Here is an 18953-nt window from a genome sequence, read left to right as displayed (position 1 = left end):
AGACAAGAGAGAAAGTCTGGAGAGAGGAAGACTTTCCCTTGGTGGAGGAGGAGTGGGTTAGAGATCATTTAAGCAAACTTGACACCCACAAATCCATGGGCCCTGATGGGATGCACCCACGAGTGCTGAGGGAGCTGGCGGATGTCATTGCTAAGCCACTCTCCATCATCTTTGAAAGGTCATGGAGAACAGGAGAGGTGCCTGAAGACTGGAAGAAAGCCAATGTCACCGCAGTCTTCAAAAAGGGCAAGAAGGAGGACCCAGGGAACTACAGGCCAGTCAGCCTCACCTGCATCCCTGGAAAGGTGATGGAGCAGCTCATCCTGGAGGCCATCTCCAAGCATGTGGAGGACAAGAAAGTGATCAGGAGTAGTCAGCATGGCTTCACCAAGGGGAAATCATGCCTAACCAACCTGATAGCCTTCTGTGAGGAATGACTGGCTGGGTAGATGAGGGGAGAGCAGTGGATGTTGTCTACCTAGACTTCAGCAAGGCTTTTGACACTGTCTTCCATAACATCCTCATAGAAAAGCTCAGGAAATGTGGGCTAGATAGGTGGACAGTGAGGTGGATTGAGAACTGGCTGAATGGCAGAGCTCAGAGAGTTGTGCTCAGCGGTGCAGAGTCTAGTTGGAGGCCTGTAGCTAGCGGTGTCCCCCAGGGGTCAGTCCTGGGTCCAGTCTTGTTCAGCTTCTTCATCAGTGACCTGGATGAAGGGACAGAGTGCACCCTCAGCAAGTTTGCTGCTGACGATACAAAACTGGGAGGAGTGGCTGATACACCAGGGGGCTGTGCTGCCATTCAGAGGGACCTGGACAGGCTGGAGAGGTGGGCGGAGAGGAACCTCATGAAGTTCAAGAAAGGCAAGTGCAGGGTCCTGCACCTGGGGAGGAATAACCCCATGCACCAGTACAGGTTGGGGGTTGACCTGCTGGAAAGCAGCTCTGTGGAGAAGGACCTGGGAGTGCTGGTGGACACCAAGTTAAGCATGAGGCAGCAGTGTGCCCTTGTGGCCAAGAAGGCCAATGGTATCCTGGGGTGCATCAGGAAGAGTGTTGCCAGCAGGTCGAGGGAGGTGATTCTCCCCCTCTACTCAGCCCTGGTGAGGCCACATCTGGAGTACTGCGTCCAGGTCTGGGCTCCCCAGTACAAGAGGGATGTGGCACTACTGGAGCAAGTCCAGCGAAGGGCTACAAAGATGATTAGGGGACTGGAGCATCTCTCTTATGAGGAAAGGCTGAAAGAGCTGGGCCTGTTCAGCCTGGAGAAGAGAAGGCTGAGAGGAGATCTTATCAATGTGTACAAGTATCTGAAGGGAGGGTGTCGAGAGGATGGGACCAGACTCTTTTCAGTGGTGCCGAGCGACAGGACGCGAGGCAATGGGCACAAACTGAAACACAGACAATTCCATCTGAACATGAGGAAAAACTTCTTCACTGTGAGGGTGACAGAGCACTGGAACAGGTTGCCCAGAGAGGTTGTGGAGTCTCCTTCTCTGGAGATATTCAAAACCTGCCTGGATGCAATCCTGTGCAATGTGCTCTAGGTGACCCTGCTTGAGCAGGGGGGTTGGACTAGATGATCTCCAGAGGTCCCTTCCAACCTCAACCATTCTGTGATTCTGTGATTTTAGACAGAAATCAGTGGTAAGACACAGCAGTAGAATCATATAGTTGGAATTATTTGCAATTGGCTCTTAGGCACTACAGATAAAAAATTGTGGTTAGTATTATGTTTCCTTTAAAGAACCTTTTAAAACAGAAAAGATACATCAAGCTTTCTAGTATGGATTTTTGTTTCATATACACAAACACATTTTTTGATGATATTTGACGGTACATTGAGAAATACAATTAGTTAGGGATTTGAAAAGAAACATCACAAAGCAATACAGAAGTACACACTACTGTAAAAATTTTATCTAAGGAATGAAAACAAATGGAGTATTGAAGTCTTTTTAAAAATTAAGTCTTAAGTTACAAAAAAATTGTATTTATTTAATTTAATTTAATTATTAAATAATAAAAGGTACCTTTCTTGTATATGATAAAATAGGAATTTAAACATTATAGAAAAATAAGCAAAACCCTAGAAACACTGCCAGACCCACAATTTGTTTCAGTCTCTGGGAGGGATGTGTTGACTGACTTTAAAAAGAGATGTAATGAAACTAATAGGTAACTCGGTGCAACACAGAGTGTTATTCTGATTACATCAATTATGCAGATGGCTGCCGAAGCAGTGGTTTCAGCTCTTCAGAAATATAGAGTCGAAGTGGCTCTGAGGGAGGGCAATTCTGCAGGGTTCTCGAAGCCGCTTCCCGCAGTTGTTCTCGGGGCTGTGGGCATACCTACACCGTGTACCCGAGAACGGTACCGAGACGCTCAAGCTAATGTCAAGTCAGCTGGGATATCCACCTGGCACAGAAAAGCACTGTGTAGGAATACTAATTCAGGGACTAAAATCAGTACAGATGAATTAGCAATGCTCATTGATATAGACAGTGCCTCAACGAGGCACTTGTACTGCTTTTGGTACTGGTGCTTCTATCTCTGCAAATCTTTGGTGGTTGCTTGCAGCATGGGGTAATCTGAGCACAGAGTATTTGATCAGATTAAACTTCTTTTAAATTGCAAAAAAAATCAAGTCATTCCATAGCTTTCTCCTACTTTAAAGCTTGCTTTTTCACAAAGTGACAATGAATACTGGAAATACCAGAACAAACCTGATATCAGCTCATATATAACTTTTTTTTACCAAAATAGGGAAAATCAATCCAAAAGTTGGGGCAATGAGAAGAAAGTATTTTTTTATAGTGGCTAAATAAGAAGTAATATTTTTCTCTGGCTTCTACACTGTTAAAATTATTGTTATTTTTGAACTTCAATATACTTTTTACTCAGAAAACTTATTTTGAGATACTACCTTGATAAAGTAAAATTATAACATAATCATATAGGATTTTCAAAAAGTCAGTTATGCCAGCCAGACAATGTTGCCATCAAAGCAAAAATTGCTTTTGACTTTATTGGTGGCAAAGTCAGATAATAACTAAACACTCCACCAAGTGTTTTGAAACAGAATTTCTGAAAAGTTTGAAATGGTAAGACTTTCAAATGTCTTGGAAATATTTACTTCTGCTGAATTTTTGATTGCGGTGACTGTGTTTCATAATCATTATTTATTATTATCTATGTACTGGTAACCAGCAATTCAGGCTATCTTTGAAATCTCATTTTTAGTTTTAAGCAAACAATTAAAATCTGTTTACTTAAGAGTCCCATGCCAAAAATATGAAAAGAGAGCAGCACACATTATCCTCATATATTAGAATTCAAGCAATAGGGATTTTTCATGTCTTATCACCAGAATTTACATTATACACAATAGCAAAAAATTATCTTAATAGTTTTTCTGATTATTATAATTAGAAAGCAAATATAAAAGTTGTGACTGGGGAGTAGAAAACACAGAAAAGCTCCATTTATAAATGTTATGTAGATTTCTTTAAGCACTCTTATATTGAAAGACAAATGCATGTTACAGGCTGCACTTCTTGTATAAGAGCAAGTTTTGTCAGATCAACAGAGCCTTAAACATGTTTAGCACCAAGGGAAGCTGATGGAGGGTTCTGCTTCAGAGACTTGTGAGCCTCATTATCATACTGTATGAGTTATAATTACTCTTCCTGAGAGTAGGAGGATGCTTTGCCAAAATCTCCAGAATGTGTAAGGTAACATTTCAAAACTTATTTGTATCTCTGGAACAACTGACAAACAGATGCATTAAAAATACAGCATGCCTCTGTTTGATGTGCACTACATTGCTCTAGTTGTTTTTATCACGGTATCTGCAGTATCTCATGGTTCCTATTGTCTCTGCTTCTGTTAGGAGCAGTTTTCATAATCTTCCAGGTCTCAAAATGCTTTGTAGCACAGGGACTTTTTTATTAAATATATTTTAAAATTATATGTCCCCTAAAGTTATTTTAAGGCCTTTCTTCATGCTCTTATTACAGCAGGGGGGAAAAATAGGGCGATGGGAAGGAATAATTTTTGTTGCGCTCTTGATAGCCTTGTTGCTGTCAGTGGGCATGCCCCATTGAATTACCTATCGATCAAGCTTTTGCACATATGTGACAGAACAAGACATGGAAGACTACAGTTTGATAACACTTTTCTTCAGTGGCAGTGCTGACTTAGGCAGCCCCTACATCTCTGGCACTCCTTATCCTCATTTCCCTTGGTTAAAAATAACTAGGGAGAGTGGCTTATTTTTTACTTTGGATCAATTCCTCAATCCAGTTCATTGCACAGACCCGCAAACAGTTATACCAGCTTAACTGAGGAGACGGCATAAAGGCTACAATGATTGATGAGAACTTCTTAAGCCAATACTGATGCTGAAAGAAATGTTCTTCAAAATACACTGCAAAGACATAGTTTTAATGGAATTTCTTTTTATGTTGTGTTTAAATGTGAATGAGAGAAAGAAAAGAGCTGTTTAGAACTAACTATGGATTGATTTTTCTATTGTGCACTACTAATTTTTGACAGTCCTGATATTTGTGGTATATAGCTTTATTTTTTCTTCTATAAATGAATCAGATTTTGTTTTAAAAAAGTGCAAAACCTCAAACAGCTAAAAAATGATACCCTATTTTAAACCCAGCTAATCTTCCTACCCAGGAAAATTAGGCTTTATTAAATTGCCTTTTCTTTGCTTAATTCTATTTGACTGGCTTCATTCAACTGTTTTTCCTTTCTTTTGTTGTCTTTTGCATGCTTATTACTTTTACTTCTTGAATTCTTACATTACAACATGATGTAACATGATTCTTAAGATGCTCTTAAAAATAGATTTTCTCAAGTACAAAGATACTCCAGTGATAACTTATTATTAATAGAATGTACCCAGGAAAATGTTGGACAACGGATATGTCAAGAGTCTGTACTTTCACGGAAAATCTGACCTGAGGAGTTCTTTCTACTAATGGTTGTATCCATCAAGTTTCAGAAGTCGATTCTCTATTACATTTTGGGTTATACTGCATTCTGTTACTTCTAACAAGTTATATTAGACCAATGCAGCATTGTATATGGACAAAATAGATGGATAGAGTTCTTTGTTTAAATTAAAGTTTAATCCAAGTTCTTCTAAGATCTTGGTTTTAAGATCTTATCCTTCCCAAGGAAAAACAGATAACAATGTCATTGATTCTCTTAATTAAAGTTTCTGCAACTGAATACTTCTTTATAAGAGAAATACAATAACAATTATAGTTGTGCACAAAGGATTTCACAAATTGTAAAGGAACTATCTCAAATGTCTTCTTTTTTTTAATCTCAGTATCAGACACAATATATTTATTTTGTTTCAGTGGTTCTTCAGCATTTTTGATCAATGCCAGATACATCTCTTTTTCGGGTAATTTTCATTTCCCCAGCGTATTCCCTTTCCTTCATCTTCATGTAATCTTAATTTTTGTCATATATTTACAGATGTGATAGGAATAAATTTGCTTCATCTATCTTTGGACCAAACCTAACTCTATTCTTCTGTTTAGCGTGTCCCAAGAGGATGCCTCACTGACTGTTTGTCATTCCTTCACAGTTTTTCTTTCTTTATGTAAGATTTATTACATATTAAAATATCAGAAAACAATCATTTTCAATTTTGATGCCCAGTTTCCAAAACATCACAAAATTTGCATATACTCATAGGGTCCCATTGAAATCAAAATGAACTTCAGTAGGAGCGGGGCCACAGAGATGAATTCTGAAATAACATATAGCTAAAGTTTTTGTCTGTTAAAGTCATTTTCCATTTTCCTCCATGTTTGTCTCCCATAATTTGAAGATATTTTCTGGTACCTACTTTTATCCTCAGTAAACATAAATTTTCATTGTTGTTTCATTCTGCATCAGCAAAATTAAGTCAAATTTCCCTGTGAGAAGACATTTATTCTCTTCCATATCATTTTAATTACTACTTGAAAGGGCTATGTAAGTTCATCTCAAGTACTTAATAAAAGGCTTCCAGATGACTTTTGAGTAAAACTGCTCATATTATTATCTCAATGACAGGATTAGAAGGCATGTTATTTTGCTGCTTAGCTTGTTATCTGTTTTTCCTGCCAGAAACCTACTTGGCTTTAAATATTATTTTGAATTGACAAAATTGTATGTAGCTTATTCATCTTAGCACCTTGTCAAGACAGATTTGCTCCCTTAGCTCCAGTCTTTGCCTTTTTTATTGTTGTCCTGTCTGTCTGATCTAATTTTTCTGTGTATAAACAATTATTTGTCCCTGACTTAGCTTCAGAATAAGTATGTATGTTTTAAATGGCTGTTTAACAAATACTTAGATAATATTCCATGTTGCTAAATCACTGTATTATTAAATCATAACTGATAAGTTGAAAAAGAGGCAGTGAACACTTTTAAGAAACAGGGAAGTGCTTATTATAGAGGGGAAGAATAGTGAGTCTGCTTTGGACTTAAACTAGGGTTACCACAATGGACCACAGTTTAGGAGTCTGATGCACAAGTAGGATGGCTTACTTAAATTGCTGAAGTAGGTCTTGACCCCACTGTGTGGCCTGCCTTTCTCTGCCTTCTTTATTCGTAGGCAGGTCATCTAACACAAAATGCTGAAATTCTTTCAGTATAAAGCTTGGTCTGTTAAGGAAAACTGGCCCCAGTGTAAATTTTCTTGCTTCTACAAATCTGTAGTTTGCTCTCTGTGCAGAGGAAGTGCAAACTTCCAAAATAGGGGCAGAACATACAGCTGTACATAACAGTTACTTTAGCTATTTATGATTCTGATCCTTCATATACACAAGCATTAGTATAATTCACAGATCAAATATTTCTCAAGGCCATTTCCTATAGTCTTCACTCTGATGAACTTAGATTTCCTGCAGGGCTACGCTGGATTTGATCTGTTTCAAGCACACAGTCTTTCAAATTTTGTAGAAAACAGACTTAAAAAAAGTTTATTAGAAACTAACCTAATTATATTTTTGTCAAAAATAATAACCTCTCCATATTGCTTGTTTTCGTTTTCTAGTTAGTCAAATATTTTAATGGCTGTAGGCTATAAAATCTGTCATTTATTGTGAGAAATGGGGTGGAGTAGAGTTCTTCCCGTCACAGCTGATGACACCTAATTATATACCAGAAAACAGAACTCCCTAGGGAAGAAAAGAATTCAGAGCATGCTCAAGTGCAATTGTTTAAGGCTATTTCAGATGGTGTGAGTATTTATGAGCTCTATTAATAATAAATGAACTAATGTTGTAGCTCTACAATTTTCAGACAACCTCATCTGACCATTGAGAAGATGTCGGCTTTCTGGCAATAATGAAAGTACATAAATATTAATATCTTAAGAAAAAAACCCTTATCACTGCATAATGGTTGAAAGTACATAAAATGTAATGAAAAATATGAAAACTATTGGGCATTGCAATTTGGGGTAGCTAACTGTGTTTCTTCATTTATAGTTTAAAAATCACATTAGCTATTCTCTCTGTAATAAAAGCCATTATATTTTTAGCCTTCAGCCAGTTATTTAACCAAGAGTATTAATTATTTGTTGTACCATAGTGCTTGAAAAATATACAGATGTACAGGAGCTTTGTAAGTCTTTGAGCACAACTTTTTGGTGTGCTTTCTAAACATGTCTCAAAGCTAAATGAATGCTACATAATTCCAGGTAAGTTAAAAAAAAAAGATATGTACCCCACGTAAAAGAGTGCTTACCATATTCACTATGTAATTTTATGTTCACAGACGCACAGAATCCCAAGCACACAAATGCCAGTAAATGCCTTCTAAGCACCTGTTCATAGTTTGAAAATATTGATAATTACAAAGGTTGTTTGCATTTTGTTTGAGGCCATTCTTTCCTAGTTACGAAATTAACTCCACATAAATTGTACTGTACCTAATGGGAAAAGAATGCATTCATATTTTTTATTATTTATTATCACCATTATAATGCCTAGGAATCCCAATCATGGAGCAGGGCAGTATGTAGCAATAGTCTTGGCCTTCATGTCTTAAAATCTGAGGACATGCTTTTACTCACCCTGATCAAGGCTATCGACACTTGTAGTAAAACCCACAGGCAGGAAGATAAGAACCACTCTCTGAATCGGAAGTCGGAATAGTCCTATTCCCCTTAGATTTACAGCTCAGGAAGTTCCTGCTCGCTCAGGGATCTCTATGACAAAATGTGATGTTGGTGCATCCTGGGACTTCTACGTATTTAACTAACACTGGGGCAGGAGGGGAGAGATACAGGGTAAGTGTAAGAAAACTTTTATCCTACTCTACAAGTCACATACGCTTACTTTCCTCGTGGTTCTAGAAAAGCCATGCAAGCTTTTCTGTTTGATTTTCCTATGGCTAAGCTGTCAAACCAGGGACAGAACATTCTCGTCTGTGAAGTCAATCAGCATTACCAGGGACTGAAGAAGATTTTTAAAAAGACAAAATAACAATGCAAATTAATTGATTTTATCTTCCATCGATCAATTTAGTAATTCCTTTCAGTAACATAAACACGTATCTTTATCATCACACAGCCTCATGTGACTATTCAAATATTCATATACCAGATCTAAGTGTAAAATGATGGAAGGACTCCCTGGCAGGACAGGAAGGACATAAAAGCATGGGGATTTGAGCAAATGTAACCACTGAACCCAAAATGCAAAGTAGTACCACAGACACAGCTATAGTTCAAAGTCGAGAGTAGCATCTACAGAGCAGGTGTGATTCCTTCCACAGCTTGATACAACTGTGTATACCAAGTCATTTTATGAGCTACGCTTAAATTAAAAGATGTGGCTCAGAGAAAGACAGCCTGATGAATAAATGAAAGTTCCTTTCTTCTTTTTCTCTTAGCAAATGTCCATTGTCTATTTATTAGGGTAATTAATCTTTTTTGCATATCAGCCCTCCAACTCAGAGCCTTCCTGTTCAGAGCAATCAGGAGAATCAAACAGAAGAAACGTGTAAGAGCTGAGAAATAATCTTTTTTTCTGGTTCTCTTCGTATTGTTTAGGCTTATTGTGCAGGTGCTTTTGCACCAATCTGGACACCAAAGTACACAGGAAATACAAGAAAATGTGCCTGTGCAGTAGGCCTGAGTGGGGATTTTCTTGACTATCCCCACGTGCACAGAGTTGGCCATGTGATAACTCAGGCAGAATATGAAAAGAGACATGTAGGAGAAAGTTACAAAGTCCTTCAAAAAGGAGGCAATGATTTCTCTTTTCCAACGTATAACACATAATAGTCTCTGTTAGCACTATCTTGATAATGAATAACCTGTACTGCTCTGGTATACAGGATTGTTCTCTTAAACCTCCATTATATTATATACACTTATGCTCACATACATGTGCACATGCATGCACACACACACAGAGTCTACTACAAAATTTTCTGTTTAGAATGACACCAGCTAAAAACCTCAGCCATAACTGGTTCTAGTAATTCCATAACTCATGTTGCCTTAGTACTCTTATATAGCTGCTATGTAGAGCTGTGTGATCCCTGAAATTCTAGACATCCAGCTTATTTCTAACAAGGCATTTGAGGCATTAACAGGGTCAAAGACTCACCCCTCATTCACTGAGCAACATCAAACATGAATAATTGGAGATACTCTTGCTATTTTTAAACAGCTAAGGGAATCTCTATACCAATAATTTATTTAAACCATTAGCAGTGAGATGTTAATATTGAATCCATGAATAATTTCCACTTTATGAATTTCTGGTTTACTTTTCTGAATCAGGAGTATAAACTTACAGATTTATAGGAATTTTCAGACAACTGGAGAGACTCGTCTTCAGTATTTTGTTTTAATAACGATAAAGAATGAGATTCATTGCAGTTGACCAGTACGTGTCGGAGAGGGCCTTGTATACTTTTCTGTTCTGCTCTTTAAGATTTCTTTTAACATAAAAGGGAAGCAAAAGAAAAATCATAAAGTCTGTAGGTCTGTTGGTATAATCGAGATCTACTAAAAACACAATTCTTCATCGAAAAGAATGCTACCAGTTGTTCATGCAGATGTCTTTTCTCATGGATAACTGGATCTTATCCCACTGAAGTTGATGACTCAGCCTCCACCTCCCCCTGGAGGTCAAAAGAGTTTCAGCCACTGGTGCAGGATGGTGGTATAAGGTGCTATTCCACATACGCATCTAATGCAAAGGCATTAGAATCTGTTCAAATGTTCTATCATCAGCTTTATTAGTACAAAATGAAATGGTCTCCAGGTTTTAAAGAGTTATATAAACTACAGTGTCTTTTTTTTCATTCTTCCTCACCCAAATAATCCCATTTTATTTCAAAACACTAGCTGCAATAACAAATAATGCTTTATAATGTGAATACAGGAAGCAGAACTGTCATCTAGATAGACATAGCTACCTGCAATATGAGACCAATAGTTTAGATTTCTGCTTTTAAACCTATGAAGTTTTTCTATGAGTCATTTGAATGCTTTCCTATTTTCTAGCTTTTGCTTATCTCTTTAAAAGTTTCTGGTTTTGTTTAATCACTTACTAAAACTACGACACAACAAGCATAATTTGAAGAAAGAGAACTCCTAACTAAATGTAAGGAAAAACTTTTTCACTATTAGGACAGTCAAGTACTGGAACAGGCTGCCCAGACAGGTTGTGAAATCTCCAGCCTTAAAGGGTTTCAGACCTGACTGGATAAATTCCTGAGCAACCTGGCTGATCTTTCAGATAATCCTGTTTTGAGGAGGTTGGACTATAGACCTCCTCAGGTCTGTTCCAGCCTGGATTATACTATGATCCCAGATACAAATACAATCAACTATTACATACTAAGTGGCTTCATAAATTAAGGATTTAATACTAAAACCTTTGCATATTCTTACTAGTTTCCAGTTAATCCCGATCTCTCTCCACAATTTCCCCCTACCATACATAGAAATTGTACTGTCAAAGACTATCAGTGACAGGGACAGTGGAGCTTAGCACTATCCTACCATCTAGGGGAATGAAAAGTACTTTCCTCCCTTCTTAGTGCTAAGTTGTTTTACATTTTAGGTTCCCTAAATAAGACTGCCTTGTGTTATCTATCATATCCCATGTCTCCCTCCTACATACAGTTGGTTATAGACAGTTGCAAATTTAATCTTATTTTGGTCCACTTTGGTATATTCTTTAAAGAGTCTTTACCATGGGACTTTTGCTTTGTGGCCTAGGGATAAATTGGGGATGGACAATTTAGCACAGCTTTATTTGAAGAACACTGGGCTCTTTGGTTGCTGAAGCTGTAGAGTATGTTATGTATGAGTGTGATGGTGTGCTCCTTCCCCTCCTCCCCCCTCCCCCCTCCCACCAATGTGCTCTCTCCCCCTCAACCTGACCTCCCTGTAAACAGCACGTATGCAGGAGCTAGTTGAGCATGCGCCAACTAAGACCCATCTAGCATGCAAATATGACTATGAGTCAATCATCTCCCCCCTATAAATAGGCGGCAGCCCAGAGCCCATGGAGCTCTCCCGCACAGCAGTGGGCTGCACTGCAGAACCTCCTCTTGAGCAGGGATGCCTCTCAAGGTTACTCCTCGAGGTTGAGAGATTCCTTACCTGCGACAGATCCTCAGTAAGTGATTAATAGCATGCTGAAACTTTGTGAACTTCATGAAACTTTGCTGAGTTATATCTCTGCTTAATTGCACACATAATCCCTTAGACATAAACCGTTGACCAAGTCTGGGACTAGGACTGGATCCAGCCGCACCTAGGCTCCTCACAGAAGGAGTTTAGAAAGCAAAGGGGTTCAATCTGAACCTCGTGACTCAACGGGAAGGTCTCCATTGCGCATGCATCTGACCCTGTCCTTCAAGCAGTAAATAACTGAGCGAACCTTGCCAATCAAACCTTGTTAAATCGTTCTTATTTACGATTGAACTTTGTTAAGTCGCTGTCTTACTGCAATAAATGTAGTGCTGCTTCTCTCTTACGAGTGAAGTACATCACTCCTTTCACAACAATGAGATGGAAGGTTCCTTGTAAAAAGATAATCTCTTTGGTTTTTCACAGTTTTCCCACCTCTACCTCCAGTAGTACCTCCTCCTTGCCCAATTAGTTGTTGAAACTCAAGGCTCAGATTCTGTTTTCTTCTCACTCTGCCTATTTCAAGGCTAAATCCAAGCTTCTGCTTCCATTCTGTTCTCTTATTTCCCCTCTGTGTTTTGGATTGGATTTCACTTGAACTGGATGGTTTCCTTCTGTCAGAGCCCAGTATGTGGGTCACCAGAAGCACAGCAGGGACAGTCTAGAACTGGTGGTTAGCAATGGCCCAGAACTGCAAACTGAAAAGAAGGTACTCCTTTGTAATAGACTAGAGAATGTTCTATATAAGCAAAATTGTCTAAGGCAATAACTGACAACCATCTTTATGTTGAGGATATGAACTGTAATTTTTGAAAACCTTGTAACAGGCCTGTCAGGTAGATGTTAATATAGAAGACTAAAGGAATATGTTTCAAACAAAGGGCACTCCCAATAAATTTCTAAATAACTACTCAAAAATATGATGCAACTGTGCATCTTACAAAAAGGCTGGCAATTATTTAACATTGGCAAACAATGCATAATTTTCTACTTTCATTCTCAGAAAAAATGAACTGTTTTATATGACATTAAAGGTAAAAAAGAAAAGAAAAACACAAAGAAAATCAATTTGAAATGACCATTTGGAATAGAAAATGTATACCCGAACAGATGAATTTTATCAATATTCTAAGCAGCTGAAAGCAGTCTTATAATAAGAATGATCAGACTACCTTAAAAATAAGTGGTACTACTACTATCTAGTAAAACTGTGGTTCAGATATGCTTGAAGAATTTCATGCTCACCAGAATTAAAGGCAGATTTGGCTGCAGAAAGAATGTCAAACCAAGCAGCTCTTCTCTCTACATTTTAAATATGACTGTGTTAGGATCATGCAGTTTATATGTCCTGGTACTGCAATACTAGCAGTATCCTACCGTAATCAGCTCTGGAGCATTCTGTGCACACACACTGCAGGCATTTTGATTGCAGTGGCCTTCACTCACTGTCAGCTATAAATCATTAGATGTTGAGTATGGCATGTCATAAGAACAGATTCACTGCCTAGGTGTAGTTCTGGATGAGAATAGTTAACATGCATTGATGAAACATTGTGGGACTTGAGATGGTGGCAAGGAGCTTTCAGCTTCACAGTATGCAAGAAAAATTCAAGTACATATGTATACAGCTGGTCCCTTTTCTAGATTGCAATCTGTAACCTCTGAGTGAGACTTCTCACTGAGTGCTCAGTGAGTTCAGTGTAGTCAAAATGCCTGTCACCCAGAGCATTAATGGAAATACGCAAGGTCATTCAGCATAAGGCCTCTTCCTAGCTGAAAACTGTGTATGTTTTTTCAGACTGTTGCAGAGTTGAAGAGGCTTTCATGACTGCAACTTTCATGACTAATTGGGGACATAAATGTGACCCACATTCTCATCCACTGTCCTCCTAGTTTATGCCTCTATTTATTTAAATGGAAAAGACTATCACTGCAAACCAAGAAGAATATTTGCTCATGTGCAAACATCAAACTCTCTGGTTATGATAATCCTGTACGCTCAGGAAATTTACAGTAGGATCCACAGATTATTCATAAGAAAAAAGAGTTCAGTGCCTGCCCTCATCCAGTGCAAATACTCACCCATATTGATAGGACGGTGCCTATCACTTGCTGCCCTGGTACAATACGTAGCCATGGGCTGGCCAGTATGGCACAAATGGAAAAGTCATTTGTACCCTGTAAAAACTCCGTGGAATGTGTTTGTGGCTGTGTGTTTATTGTGTGTTTGTTGTGCTGACCACATTTGTGCTGGCTCACTGCCAGCATGCCTGTAACAGTACAAGTAGTGTACCAGACATGCAGTCGCTCTACCACAGGCGATCTCAGAGGAGCAGTCTAAAAAGCATTGTTCTTACCAAGGCAATGACTTTGGGAGTGGCCTCAGTAGCCCTACACTGTGAGGGACAAGAAGTGCTCATGTGATACCATTTTCACACACAATGCTAAGGGAGGTAGGGATCCTGTCCTGGTTCCATAACTGAATTTGGTTTGGGCTGGAATAACCCTGCCAATGCAAACTGGATTATAATTTCCATCCACTTTGCCTTCTTTCACCTTCCATACCGCACTCTTGGGCATCTTCTACACTGATAGCAGAATCAGAATTCAATTTTAACTCTGGGAAAGTATACCTTACAGATGCTGAATGTGCAGATGCTTTCTAAATAAACATTATCCTACATTTTCCATTTCTTAATATGCCTTTCCCACAGTTTAGCCTCTTTTATAGCGAAGGCTGACTGCTTCGTTCTTTCACTATCTCTGTCCCTCTCACTACCTACAACAGCGAGAAATCCCATACCTGAGCACAATAGCCAGCCGTTTCACTCTATTACCTAAGACTATCCAGTATAGAACCCTGTATCAGCATGGATAGATTTCTGTGGATTATTTTCTAAAAGCTTCCTCAAAACTCTGTCCTTGCCTTAGCTGGGTTTTGAACCTTTGCAGTATAAATTAGAATCAACCCCATTTGGCCGTGTCCCAGCTGTCTATATTTTCAGTTTCCCCACTGCTTCCTGAGACCTGGCTGATAGGTAGATTTCAGCATAATCCTTGATCTGTTTTTCAGTCTGTAGATGCCAGTTAATGATCTATTATGGTCATGCATGTATACAGCTGAAACAGTTCCACAGAGATACAGAACAAAAAGAATTTTTTTAATGATAAAGCTGCCTACTATTTCTTTATTCTCTGACAAAACAAAATGAATTTTTCAAGAGCTTAAAGAAATGGCACACATTTTCTTCTGCAAATATTACTGTGAAATGCAGACTCATAGAAAGTTAAAATACTTTTAAAATTACTACCATTTCAGTTCAGTACAGTAGAGTTAGACCTAAGTAAATTCTACTAGCCTCCCAATATCTTCTTCAGCTGCAACTTAAAATGGCCTGATTAGATAGCAGTTCAGTCTAGCTAGCTAGAAGGAAATAACTTTTTGTCCTATCTCTCTTCTGAGCCTTCAGCTGCTGTTGCAAACACATGAACTCCAAGCACAGTTCTCCAATAAACAGTCTCTTTAGAATGCAAATATCTCCCAAAATAATGCTGTCACACTGAATTCTACCAGACATTCCACTGAGCTCCACCCTGTAACTGAGTTTATTTTTCTCCTATTTGAAGCAGATGCAAAAAAGACATCGCAAAATAAACGGTTCTATTTCTGAGTGCTATTAACTCATTAGCTGTCCTGGCTATATAAAGGGTCTCTGCAGGGAAAGTGCAACATGGTACGCCCATTCTTTGCTCAGTCTTCTCCTGTTTTCATTGCTAACCTAAAATTACAATAAACAGCATAATCACAGAAAATAATTATATTGCATGGGAACTCTGGAGATCATCTGGTCAAATCCCAAATCTAATTCAGATTGCTCAGGACCTTGTCCAGTCAAGTTTAAAATATCTCCGAAGACTGATTTTTCTAAACATCTCTAGACAACCTGTTCCAGTGTTTAACCACCCTCACTGTGACTTTTTTTCTTATGCCCATTCAAAATTTCCCTTGCTGCAGCCTGTGTTGATTGTCTCATATATCTTGCTGTGCAGCTCTGAGAAGAGTCTGGCTCTGTCTTCTTTGTAACCCACCTTCAGACAGTTGAAGGTTTCAGCTAAATCTTCCCTTAGCTTTCTCTTCTCCAGCTCTCCCAGCCTCTCCTTGTACAACATATGCTCCAGCCCCCAACAGACCTAGTGCCTCTCCATTGGACTTGCTCCGGTTGTTTACATTTCTCTCACACTGAGGGGCCCAAAACCAGATACAATACTCCAGGTATGGCTTCATAAGTTCTGAGTACAGTGAATAATCATTTCTGTCCACCTGCTCTACCTTCTTCTTCCCCCTCTTCCCTAGACACACTTCTTACTGCAGCCCAATTTGTAGTTACCCACTACAAGGGTACATGCTGATTTGTGTTCACTTCATCCACCAGAAATCCCAAGTGCTTTTCTACTATCCATCCAGTTCTCCATCAGCCTGTACAATTGTTTGGAATTATTCCAACCCAGCTACAGGAATCTGCATTTGTTTTTGTTGAATTTCCTGAGGATCATGTCAGCCCATTTTTCCAGCTTGTTGAGGTGCCTCTGAATGGCTGCCTTCCTCTCCAGCATATCAGTTCCACCCCAATCTGGTATCATGCACAAACTTGCTGAAAATGCAGTCTGTGCCATCATTCAGGTCACTGATAAAGAGTTTAAATAGCATTGGCCTCTGTGTTACCCCAAAGAATGTAATCAGCCTCCAATTAGACTTTGAACCATTGACCACTATTCCTGGTTGATGCAGCCAGTTTTTCACCTACTCTCTTGTCCACCCCTCAGTCTGTATCTGTATCTGCAACTTCCCTCTATATCCTTGGATGCACCCCATCCAGTCCTACTGTGTAAGTAAACTAAATCCAGTTTACTTATGTGGGCCCTAACTCATTCCTCCACTATGTGTGTAATACCCTTCTCCTTCAAACTCTGCTACTAGACCCTACCTGAGATCTAGAAGGCATGAGAACAGACCTTTTCAATAAAGACTGTAGTAAAAAAAGTATTAAGTACCTCACCCTTTTCTGTGACCTTCATGAGTATGTCACCCACAGTAATCAGTAGTAGAGCAGCATTATCCTTGGTCTTCCTTTTACTGCCAATGTACCTTCCTTATTGCCTTTCACACCAATCACTTGTTTCAAATTTCAGTGGGGTTTGGCTTTTCTAACTCTATCCTACTTGCCTGAGCAACGGATCTGTATTCCTCCTTAGTAACCTGTCCCTACTTCCAACTCCTTTTTCTGTGTTTGAGCTCAGAGAGGAGTTTTACATTCAGCCAAGGTGGCCTCCTCCTGTGCCCACTCATTTTTTTGCACATTGGGCTAGACCATTCTTGTGCCTTGAAGAGGCTGTCTTTGAAGTTCAACTAGTTCCTTTGTGCTCTTTTGGCTTTCAGGACAGACTCCCTAAAGATCCATCCTATAAGGAAAAGACTAAATACTTTCTCCTGAAGACCAGGAATTTATTTATTTAGCATTTCCTTCAGGATCTTAAACTCTGCTGTCTCATGATCACTGCAAATAAGACTGCTATTAAACATCACGCCACTACCCAGCTCTTCCTTATTTGTAAGTAGCAGACCCAGCAGAGTATTTAGCCCAGTAGGCTCATCCAGCACTTGTATCAAAAAATTTATCTCTACACACTCAAAAAATCCCTCTCCAGTTGTGCTATCCCACCACATCTCTCTAATCCCAGTTATGTCAGAGCTCTGCAATGCTGCACAGACTTCCACTGACCCTCTTGCCTCCAGTGTTTGTATACAGGTGTCAGGCAGCAGTGAGGATGGGGAAGAGCTCCCTGTGGAGCCAGGATCCTGTCCCACTGCCCCTGAGGGAGCAGGGGTAGCAGACTGGTCTGGGGGTTTGACTAAGAGCCCAGGTCATCAGGTAGTCTGCGGTGATGAGGCGCATCCAAGGTCAAGCCGGGAATGTGACTCAGTGGGTCAGAGTAAGGATCAGGTCGAGTGAGGGTAGAGCAGGGTCAGACACAGTCCAGTGATCACCAAGTAGGGCTGTGGTGATGAGGCATGGCCAAGGACAAGCCGGGAAGTCAGCCTGTGGGTTGGGGTTGGACCCTCTGTGCGCTTGGGGAATTGCCTCACTTTTCATTACTTTGTCAAGGGGAATGTGTGAGCGTTAGGGAGGAGGTAGCCCAATGGGGCAAAGCTGCTGCAGCTCCATGCCGCCAGGTCTGACCAGCAGCAAGGCTGAGCACGTATTCCCAGAAAGCTCTCAAACACACACATGTATACAATACATATATACATATATACACAGCCGCCACACAGATCAACATGGACAGACATTCACAACACTTCACAAACCCAAACAGCACCAACAGCCTCATCCTGTTCCCCTCTCTGGCTGATCAGGAGGACAGTCTGTTAGTGGCACATATATATACCTATGTACAATGTGGATCGCTCCAGCAGTTGGGCTTAGACACTCAGGCTACCCAGTAGCTGGCCCCAGGATCTCCAGTCTCCCCAGTTGCTGGCACCTGGACATGTGAACCACCAAGAACCACAGCCCTACTCCAGTTGCTGGTACAGACCCCCTCACACATAAGAGATGCACACAGACACAGACACACACACACTGGATCCACCCAGTAGCTGACCTTGGACAGGCAGTTCATCCGGCAGCTGGTCCTGCATCCTTACTCTTCCCAGGTGCCTCATCCCTAGAGAAACATGCACACATACACACACACACACAGATCTCCCAACCAACCCCCAGACACTCTGGTCTCTCTGGCAGTTGTGTCCCCTTGTCCCTCCAGTAGCCAGCTGTCCCTGTGGTCTTCCCCTAGAGACCCACACACATACCTGGCTACCACGACACTTCACCCACTTGTCGGGTAGTCTGGCTTGATGTTTGCACACTGACTTACAGACCCTCACTCACTCCAGCTGCTGGCACCACAGATACACAGCCCCCCTGACCTGTGGTCCCCAGGTGCTGACACTTAATTCACTCACTCTGGTCTGACTCCAGTTGCTGGCACTTGGACCTCCACACACTTGTATGCGCGCAGAACAGAGTCCCTCACTCAGGAAAATAGTTAGAAAGGAAATCAATAAGAAGATAGGACAGATTATGCTCATCAGATGCAGGGCATGGCCAGACAAGCATGCTGACCAACAGCCTGTTTACACGTGACTGGCCGTTTTTATCTCCTTATCCATCTAGTTTCCCACATCCCAAATCACCTAGATCCCACCCTTTCTC

This window comes from Apteryx mantelli, chromosome 5 (assembly GCF_036417845.1).
Source record: "Apteryx mantelli isolate bAptMan1 chromosome 5, bAptMan1.hap1, whole genome shotgun sequence".
NCBI classification, from domain to species: Eukaryota; Metazoa; Chordata; class Aves; order Apterygiformes; family Apterygidae; genus Apteryx; species Apteryx mantelli.
This window is presented reverse-complemented; position numbering follows the sequence as displayed.